Raw genomic sequence first — 8725 nt, forward strand, 5'->3', positions numbered from 1 at the left:
TGCGTTGCCATGTATACACTTATTATCTCTTTTTGTCGTTATCATTTTTGCTCTTAAGAGGTCACCTTGACCGTCTAGTACACTGGAGTCTGCTCCTATAGACCATCTTACGGAAGCGTTTAGGTGCCACCATATTGGGTTTATAACGTTTCTGTTTTCTGTCTTTAACAACGCAGTTTACGGCATTACAGTCGATTCTAAAGCATGGAAACAGTTGTATAAATGCGTTCAGCGTTTCATGGCCATTTTACGTGACTTACCTTCTCATAAAGCTACGAAATCGTTTGTGTAACAGCCCAAGATGGCGGCGCCCATGAATCGAATATACAATCATCTATATTACCAGCTCTAACGCAAGTCAAGAACTTGGATCATAAAAGTCGGTTTCAAATTCTTGGCGACAATTCGTCAGACGGGTACGTACTACTGGCTTTGAAAAGGTACCATTTTACTCTCCTTCCTCGGTCCATAAAAAAAAAGAAACACGCTGAAGCTGGAAGCATACAGTCTAAACGAAACACTTCCTCCATGTGACATTAACGAAGGCGCTCATTTTCAACTTTTCCTATTCTTTGTTTTCTTTCTTTTTTACGTTTTTTATTGTGCTTGTAAAGCTGAACTCAGGGATCGACAGTATTATAGGAATAGCCCGTCAACGCCACCTGAAAGCGGTGACGCAACGAAAATATTCGCCCCTTTTTCTCTCCCTCTCTCTCTCTCTCTCTTTCAAATGAAGTATAAATACCGGAATAACGCCTGCGAAAGGGCTAGGTTACACACGGTATTTCTTTATCACCTTAGCTTTTAAAAAGAAGCAAAAAGGAAGCACAGCTTAATTCTACTTGCGTTGTCACGAACAACGGTGTGATATCGTGTTTGTGTCTGTTTCCTTCTTTCTATATTTCTCGCCTCTCTTTCGAGATTATTTAAAATTTTTGCGATTCGCTTCTGTTGTGACCTCGTATTTCTTCTTGTTCTTGTGCTTCCCTAGCGTCACCGTCGGCCATTTCTGTTTTCATTTTACTCTCTGTTCTATATCAATATATCTATCTATCTATCCATACTATATATTTCTCTCTCTTTTTTTTTTTTCCTTTCGTTCTTTTCTTAGCCATCACTCGCTTCACCATCACCGTCCCTTTTACCTCCCCTCTTTTAACGCCCCTGCGAGGGTGGGTTCTCCGCACTAATCTAGTGCGTGACGGCTAAGCCATCCGCACGGGAGAATAGAGAGAGCTTTGCGGGGAAACGCGCTGCATGAATGCTCTTTATGGACACAGCGGTACGAGCACGACTTGCTACATTTGCTTGGAGTTTCTGGTGGTATTTGCTTTCTACGGGAGGCGGGGTCTGGATCTAGGTGTTTCGGGAATTGAATACCACGAAGCCAGCGTTCATTCTGTGAGCATGCTTTTGTCGGGCCTTCATCAGCGCCTTGTAGCCGGAAAATTCTTCCAGGTTTTCTGCTCACAATTTTAATGAAAGCAGGGACCTTAAGAATGTGTGTGCGTGCGTGCGCATGTGTGTTTTGTGTGATTCTGTGCGTATGCAAGTTTGTCGTTTGTGTGTGATTGTGCGTACGTATGTCCTAGTGTGTGTGATTGCGCTTACTTTTGTGTGTTACATGCATGTGCTTCTGTGATTGCTCTTGTATGCATGTGTTTGTGTGGGATTGTGCGTGTTTTTGTGCTATTGTGTTTGTGTGAAATTGTGTGTGGTGTGTCTACATGTATGTGTTTATGTGTTATTGGGTGTGCGCATGCATGTTTTTGTGTGTGATTCTGCGTGTTTTTGTGTTATTGTGTTTGCGTGAAATTGTGTGTGCGGTATCTACACGTATGTGTATGTGTTATTGTGCGTGTGCATGCATATGTATGTGTTCATGTGTTATTGGGTGTGTGCATGTGCATGTGTGTGTATTATCAGGCGGTTGATGGGGTGTTTGTATGTGCGTGTCGGTGTGCTCGTGCGCGTGTTTCCAGAAGTGCGTGCTTGTGTCGTGCCTTCACGCGCCATTCTTACGATTAAAGAGCAAAATAAACTCAACGTGTGGGTCACGTCGTCGTTTAAATTGAACATGCATGGGCCCCACCTTTCTCCTGTTTTTCAATTGTAACTAAATGATAACATCAGTCGTGCTCGTATATTTAGTAGCACGCAGAGCATTTACATTATTTTTGACACTATACGAAACCCAACATTCGCCAGCAATTTCTGCCAACGCGTGTAACTCACACTTCTATCAGCTATCACCTGTACAGCCACATGCCATCGGTGGAACGATATGACCTTTTTTTTTTTTTTTTTCCTTCTAAGCTTCAACAGGGGTAGCTGTCTTTCAGACAGAGCGTCACGCGCTAAATGTAATAATTATAGTAGAGGATGCGTACTCTTAACGTAGCATCTTATTTCGATATTATAATTTGTTTTTATTATAATTTATTATAACATAATTTGTAATTTTATTGACAGTAGCCCAATTTACATTTTTTTTCGCACAGTCAGGCATAGTGTCTATTTATTTTGCATTCATCGACGAGTGTTCCCTATCATATAGTTGTGTCGTTTTTAGCAAGCGTACTTCGAACCGTTTCTGTGCTGTTCAAAATTAGGGGAAATAATGTAGAGATAACAGAGTAAGGTTTAATCCTTTAATTAGCAGCTTTTTTAATACATTTTGCTACCGTACACACCGACACGATCAAAATCAACCTGAAAAAGCGTCCTTCTCCACAATAATATGCGATTATCTAATGTTTCGCTTTCTACGTACCTTGTAGTCTGGTCACGTGTGTAGAAAAAGTGTTTAGAGATCCCGGGATAGGGACAAATCGGAGCGAACTAAACGAGTGGGGCTTCGCACAGTCAATCACTTTTACGAACCATTTTCTTTTATTATTATTCGGGGGACTTGCCGAAAGGCATATGTAGTAAAAAAACTTACATACAACATATAATAATAATAATAATAATAATAATAATAATAATAATAATAATAATAATAATAATAATAATAATAATAATAATAATAATAATAATAATAATAAACACGACAAAAAAGGGACTCCAGTCCAGCATATCCACGGGGTGAATGATGATGAGTGGGCGAAGCTCCGGAGGGAATCATCGGATCTCCCGCTTAAGGGGACGCTAGCACAAACGCGTTAGAAACGTGCAGTACTCTCTAGTAAAGGGGAGCGGCCACAGCGTCTTACGCAGCCATTTACACATGCCGGAACGTGCACCGCGTTTGCCGACGCCATCACATGACTGCTGAGAGAGTATACCCCCCGTATTCATAAACGCTCCTCGACTTGAACTTGACTTGCCACCGCTTTGGGCAGCGCGTTCGAAACGCGTTGAAGGTAAGGCGGAGAGGCCACAGCGTCTAACACCAGCTTCTTACACGGGCCGTAACGCGCTAGCACAAACGCGTTAGAAACGCGCTAGAAACGCGGCCTTTCGTTAATCTTGGGTATTTATTGCCATCGTGGTGCGTGCGTCCATGTCCGCTTCGTGGCGTAGTGGGCTAACGCCGCGCGCTCGGAAGCGAGGGGTCCTTGGTTCGATTCCGCGCTACGGACACAACTTCGGAATATTTTAACACGAAAGTGTTTTATGCCGGGGTCCACCAAGACTTCACTGACGTATTTCCGTCACGGAAATACGTCAGCTTACAATGTACACGAACATAATACAAAGAAAGAAACCAGAAGAAAAAGTTCCACAAACATGCAAAATTTGGAAATCGAACCCACGACCTCTCGGTCCGCGACGATAGATCGCCGAGCGTTTAACCCATTGCGCCACAAACGCATTTGCAGAGAGCTACACAGACGCGCCTTATATATCTAACACTCCTCCGTGTACCCGCGCTCTTGCTCGGGGCGGTGCCGCCGCCTACGAGCAGAAAAAAGTTGTCGCAGTTTCACCTGAAAGGTGAAGCATCAATTGCGATAGCAAATTTGTAGAGAGCTATACGGAGTAATGATATTAGCTTTATCAGCTGTATAAACTTGGACATGCAGCAGCACCGGCAACGCGCAGAACTGTTGTCGACGCCGTCGGCGTTTTGCCCGCGTTCGCTCAAAATGCGTGCGGCGTTGGTGACTGTTGCCGGAGCCTCTGATATAAATAGGCACTTGGTGCCGCAGCTAAACGTCGCCTCCCTTCCCTCCCCCTTCCTTCCCCCCCCCCCCCCCCACGGCCTCTCGCGCATCGGAAGAAGGCGCGTTTGCTCCACATATATGGTGATTGTAAAGGAGGAAAGAGACGCCTACTTCTGCAGCCCTTAAGCAAGCACGGCGCGGAACGCGCGTTTGTTCTCCGCCGTGCGTTCACTCCCCGTGAAAGAGCGCGTCCCTCGCGCCCTTTCACTCGCACATACAGCGTTCGGCGGCGCGCGGTCACGATTTCATCTCCATTGACGTCATACGGAATCTCACGGCGACGGCGACGGCAGAAATCTGCTTTTGAGTGTCCATATAATTGCTATCGCAATAAAAGAGAAGTACTGCATTATGACACTAACGCGCACCGACAGTGAACGCTTCGGTGGTCTCAGCACTACGACGCCTCGATGCCAGCATTCGAAGGGACGCTGGCATCAATAAGCACTACCAACGCCACCTAGGTGGCGTTCACCGTACTCAGCACAGTGGAGCGTGGCCTCCGCAATTAGCTCTGAAAATGTTTCTGAAGTTGATCGCGGAGGCTGCAATTACGACGCGCTGTACGCGCTGATTTGACTCGGTGACGATTCAGTTACGTGCTTTGTCTTGCGCGTTGTATTAGTGCGTCAGTTACGTGCTTCGTCTTTCGCGTTGTGCTAGCGTGTGCAGCGTAGTGCAGCTTCCATATGCACGACGGTTGCTCATGGTCATCGACGTTGGTAGTCGTGATGGAGGAGACGTGCCACCAGGCGTCAGCGTGGGTGCATCAACGCCTAAGGGCGCTTTAGCCACAAAACACCAATAGACATTATATATCAATGTGCAATAAACATTACACTACTTCTGTGAAGACACGTTTCACTTTCGTGTTCTATACCGATTCCTATATAAGAGGGATCAACCACATTTTTTTTCTCATTTTTCTCAGACTGGTTACACACTACTACTACGACGACGACGACGGGGACGAACGGGTGCCGCTATAAGGAGCTTCGCCCCTGAAACGCATGCTGCCCTGTGTGGTGCAGGTACCGCCAACCACTTCTGTAGTTTCCTGTGGCTTCAGCGTGACTTTGTAGCAACCCTCCCGAAAAAGAAAAAAAGAAGTGAGGCATGGGGGATCGTCATTTATGCACATATTCGCGGTCCCTTCTGCTCTAAATATAAAATACATAGGTAATGCGGCATCTTGGTCACAGTAACGATTAAAATTCTTTCGGAAGCATCGTTAAATATGATCATAGCGTTCCGTCCCTTCCGGAGTTTAATGCTGAAGTGGTGGGGAGCGTGGGTTCTCAAGTTCACTTTCTGCACTGCGCCGTTCCTACTCCCCAACTTTAATTACACTCAGCGCAGCCACCGGATAGACATTTTGCTTGTACAAGCTGCAGCTTTTTTTCAGCGCTCTTTATCGCTTACTTGCACGTTCGTTTCTATATTACTTTCGCTTTTCACGAGAATAAATAATTCCGCAAGGCTACATATTTCTGCTTCATTCCGAAGGCACACAAGGTGCAGTCATTGTGGACTTTACATAATCCGGAAAGAAATAATAAAACATGGCTAAGCAAAAAGGAAGAATAGTCGCTATGACTTTGCACAAGTAGTTATTATTTGGGCTAGAATGTTCTTCAATGCAACACAATGCTTCTCGGCAGAATCATCAAACAGATCTGCAAAGCTCAATACTTCTGCTCCCTCTAGGAAGTACAGAAGTTACTGTCATTTCAGCTTTACCTAATACGTCGAAGGAAATGAGATGTGCCTAAAGAGAAAAAAAGAACACGAACAATCGTTATCACATTGCACGGATAGTAGTTTAATTCGGCTACAATACTCATTCGTCTGCTTCTGAGCAGAACAACTGGATCTGCAAAACTCAAGCATTTGGCTTCATTTGGAAGGTACAGAAGGTACTGCAAGACAAGTCTACATAGTGCAACAAAAAAAATGCACAGCTAAGTGACAATGAGCAGTAGCAGCCGCTATGACCTTGCGCACATTCTCAACTTTGTGTCACTAAGTTTACTGCTGAATAATATTTATTACGTGGGAAAGCATTCCGATCGCCACCTTACGCGAGCAAAGCTACCTTGTTCGTTGGCATTTCAAGAAAACAAAATATGAAACAGGTGATACAACGGGGACATTGAATAAGTAGAACCAGATGTGAAATAACTGCGCTAATCACAGACAAAATAAAGATGTTCTCCGACAGCTCCACACAAACACCCTCAACGCGAGAATACGTAATATAGTTAAGTAAAAAAAAAAGAGTGAGTGCTAAATCAAACGCGCGAGTCCCAGAAAAAAATGAATTGATACGTAACTGCATCGTCTTCTAAAGCAACGCTATAAAAATGGAGTTTGTCCTCCGCCGCTTATTATAGCAGAACGTAAACACTCAGCAGTAAAACTAATCAACTCCGACCGAACCAGGGTTCTCTGCTCAGAAGGGCTTCAGTCTAATTTGCATCGCGTGTGCCAGCCCTGACTGTGTCCCGGGAGACACAAGGCCCTGCTAACGAAGTGTACTTGTACGCTCGTGTTTGAATCAACACGAAAACTTTGCGCAAATATTGATTTCGTCTTGCGCTGCCTTCACTTGAATGTGAATGACCAGTGGTTACAGGACAGCTGCGGAAGCCGTCTTCTAATGCTTCTTCAAAATATTCTTATTTATATAAATCCTGCTTCACGAAAGCAACTGTTCTGCCCACCGGAAAATATGTTCTAGTGCAACCATATGCACATTAAAACTTTTTTTAGTCCTTATCCACCTAAACTATCTGATCTAGCGTAAACGTTAACAACTGCTTACCATGGTTTACTCTGAACAAGCGTTATAACCGTAAAATTTGATCGGTTAAAGAGGCCTCGTTGTTTCGCTAACGCGGAGTTCGACCTTCGCGTTCTCAAAAATTATTCCAGATTTTTTCTCCCCATGAACAAATGTGTAATTTTTAAATACTACTTTACTAGTCAAAACCAATTTAGCCTTGAGCTGCCGAGTTCAAGTAGCATGCATAGGCGTCCAAATTCGTGACGTTGATCGTCAGCCCCGAACGTGACGACGTAAACGCGGGAAGTGTGTTATTCCTGTGCAGAAGTCCTAGCGTCATGCGCTGCATGGTTCCAGTTTACGCGTAATGAGTATAGACCTCTTTCGGAGTCCCACCAGTATTCCCGAAGTTCAAAGTTGCGTAGCCGTTGCCTTGGATGACCCATCACGTAGCCGTTCTATACTATAAACCAAGAGTTGGGGAACTCTGTAGCTACTTCAAACAAAAACAAAACGTTTCTATCTCAACTCTCAGCGGCCAGTGGAGGCGCTCCTTTTATTGCTTGCAATCAACGAAGGCACCGTCAGTGAATGCAAGCAGACGTTCATAATAATAATATTCTACGCAGGCTATTATCATTACACTAACATACTCAATAACTTTACCAAAATAAGAACCCGTAGTAAAGAAAAAAAGAACGGCATTAAACAGTACGATCGACCAAAGCCACCAGTGTTCCTAGGATACGTTCGTCAACTAAAATCACGGGTCTACAGTCGGTGCGTCTCAGGAATTTGTAAAAAAACTCATCCGAACGTATCGCTTCCGCCACGCTCCACGACATAAACACAGACAGCGTGCGCCGCTCACAGGGAAGTCGGACTGCTGCCTCACTCCCTCTCTCCCGACCCTACGCGATCCCTAAAAAGCCTTTCGCGACAGCAGTCGGCGTCCTGCAAAAGTTCAGCAGCCTCCGCGCTGAAGATGGTTCCAGGAAAGCCCGTCACTTCCCGTTTTCATAAGCGAGTCCAAAGAAACGCCGCGGCGGGATTCCTGGAAACCCAATTCTCTCCCGAATCGGGAACGCTAGCGGCGCCAGCACCGCTCTCGCTTCCTTTTTCCCGGTGCGATGCCCTCGCATCGCACCGGCTGGGGAACAGCCGCTGGCCTGGCCTTGACTTGGCCGTGTAGTACTAGCGTCGCGCTCTCTACAGCTGCAGACGCCGCCGCGTTTTCCGAGGCTCTTGCAAAAGTGACCGACTTGCGCAAAGCCCAGACTGATGGGCCCTCGGAACAGTCGTGCATAAGGAGAACGCTTGCACAAGCGCGTGGGAAGCAAAAGGGGAAAGCAACCGAGCACAACTCACCGGAATCTTGGAGCCTGCGTCGGGCCGACGTCTCTCCACACAACGGCCGCCATGACGGGAGCTCCCCGTCTGTCGTCATGGCAACCTGGGGAGGCGCGAGAGCATGGGGGAAAAAAGGGGGGTTGATGGGGAGGACGCGCGCTTCCCTCTTTCCCCATCCTGGTTTTCTCTCTCTCTCTCTCCCGACTCGCTAGTCGAAAAATTCGATCGGGAGCACTGAGGGAGCGTCGCGTCCCCCTTTCCCTGTACGCGCCGCTCCCGTCTCAGCTGCTGATTGCCTTTTGCTGGGGGAGGGAGAAAGGTACAAAGAAATCGGTGTGCACAAATTCCAAGACAGGTGCAAATTTGTAGAGAGACCTCGTAGACAGGTCTGCTTTCAGTCACGCGTTATTGCGCCACGAAA

General features: G+C 46.0%; 1 protein-coding gene across 1 annotated transcript in view; it reads right to left on the reverse strand.

Annotated features, from left to right (window-relative positions):
• The window catches only part of LOC119464257 (disheveled-associated activator of morphogenesis 1-like), a 175579-nt gene extending 167233 nt beyond the window's left edge, over nucleotides 1-8346 (reverse strand). Inside the window, exon 1 of the mRNA XM_049656340.1 lies at nucleotides 8323-8346. The gene's annotated coding sequence lies outside the window, so the exon portion shown is untranslated. The remainder of the gene's footprint in view (nucleotides 1-8322) is intronic.
• Nucleotides 8347-8725: the final 379 nt, after the last annotated feature.

The sequence above is a fragment of the Dermacentor silvarum genome, chromosome 9 (genome assembly GCF_013339745.2).
Source record: "Dermacentor silvarum isolate Dsil-2018 chromosome 9, BIME_Dsil_1.4, whole genome shotgun sequence".
Classification (NCBI taxonomy): Eukaryota; Metazoa; Arthropoda; class Arachnida; order Ixodida; family Ixodidae; genus Dermacentor; species Dermacentor silvarum.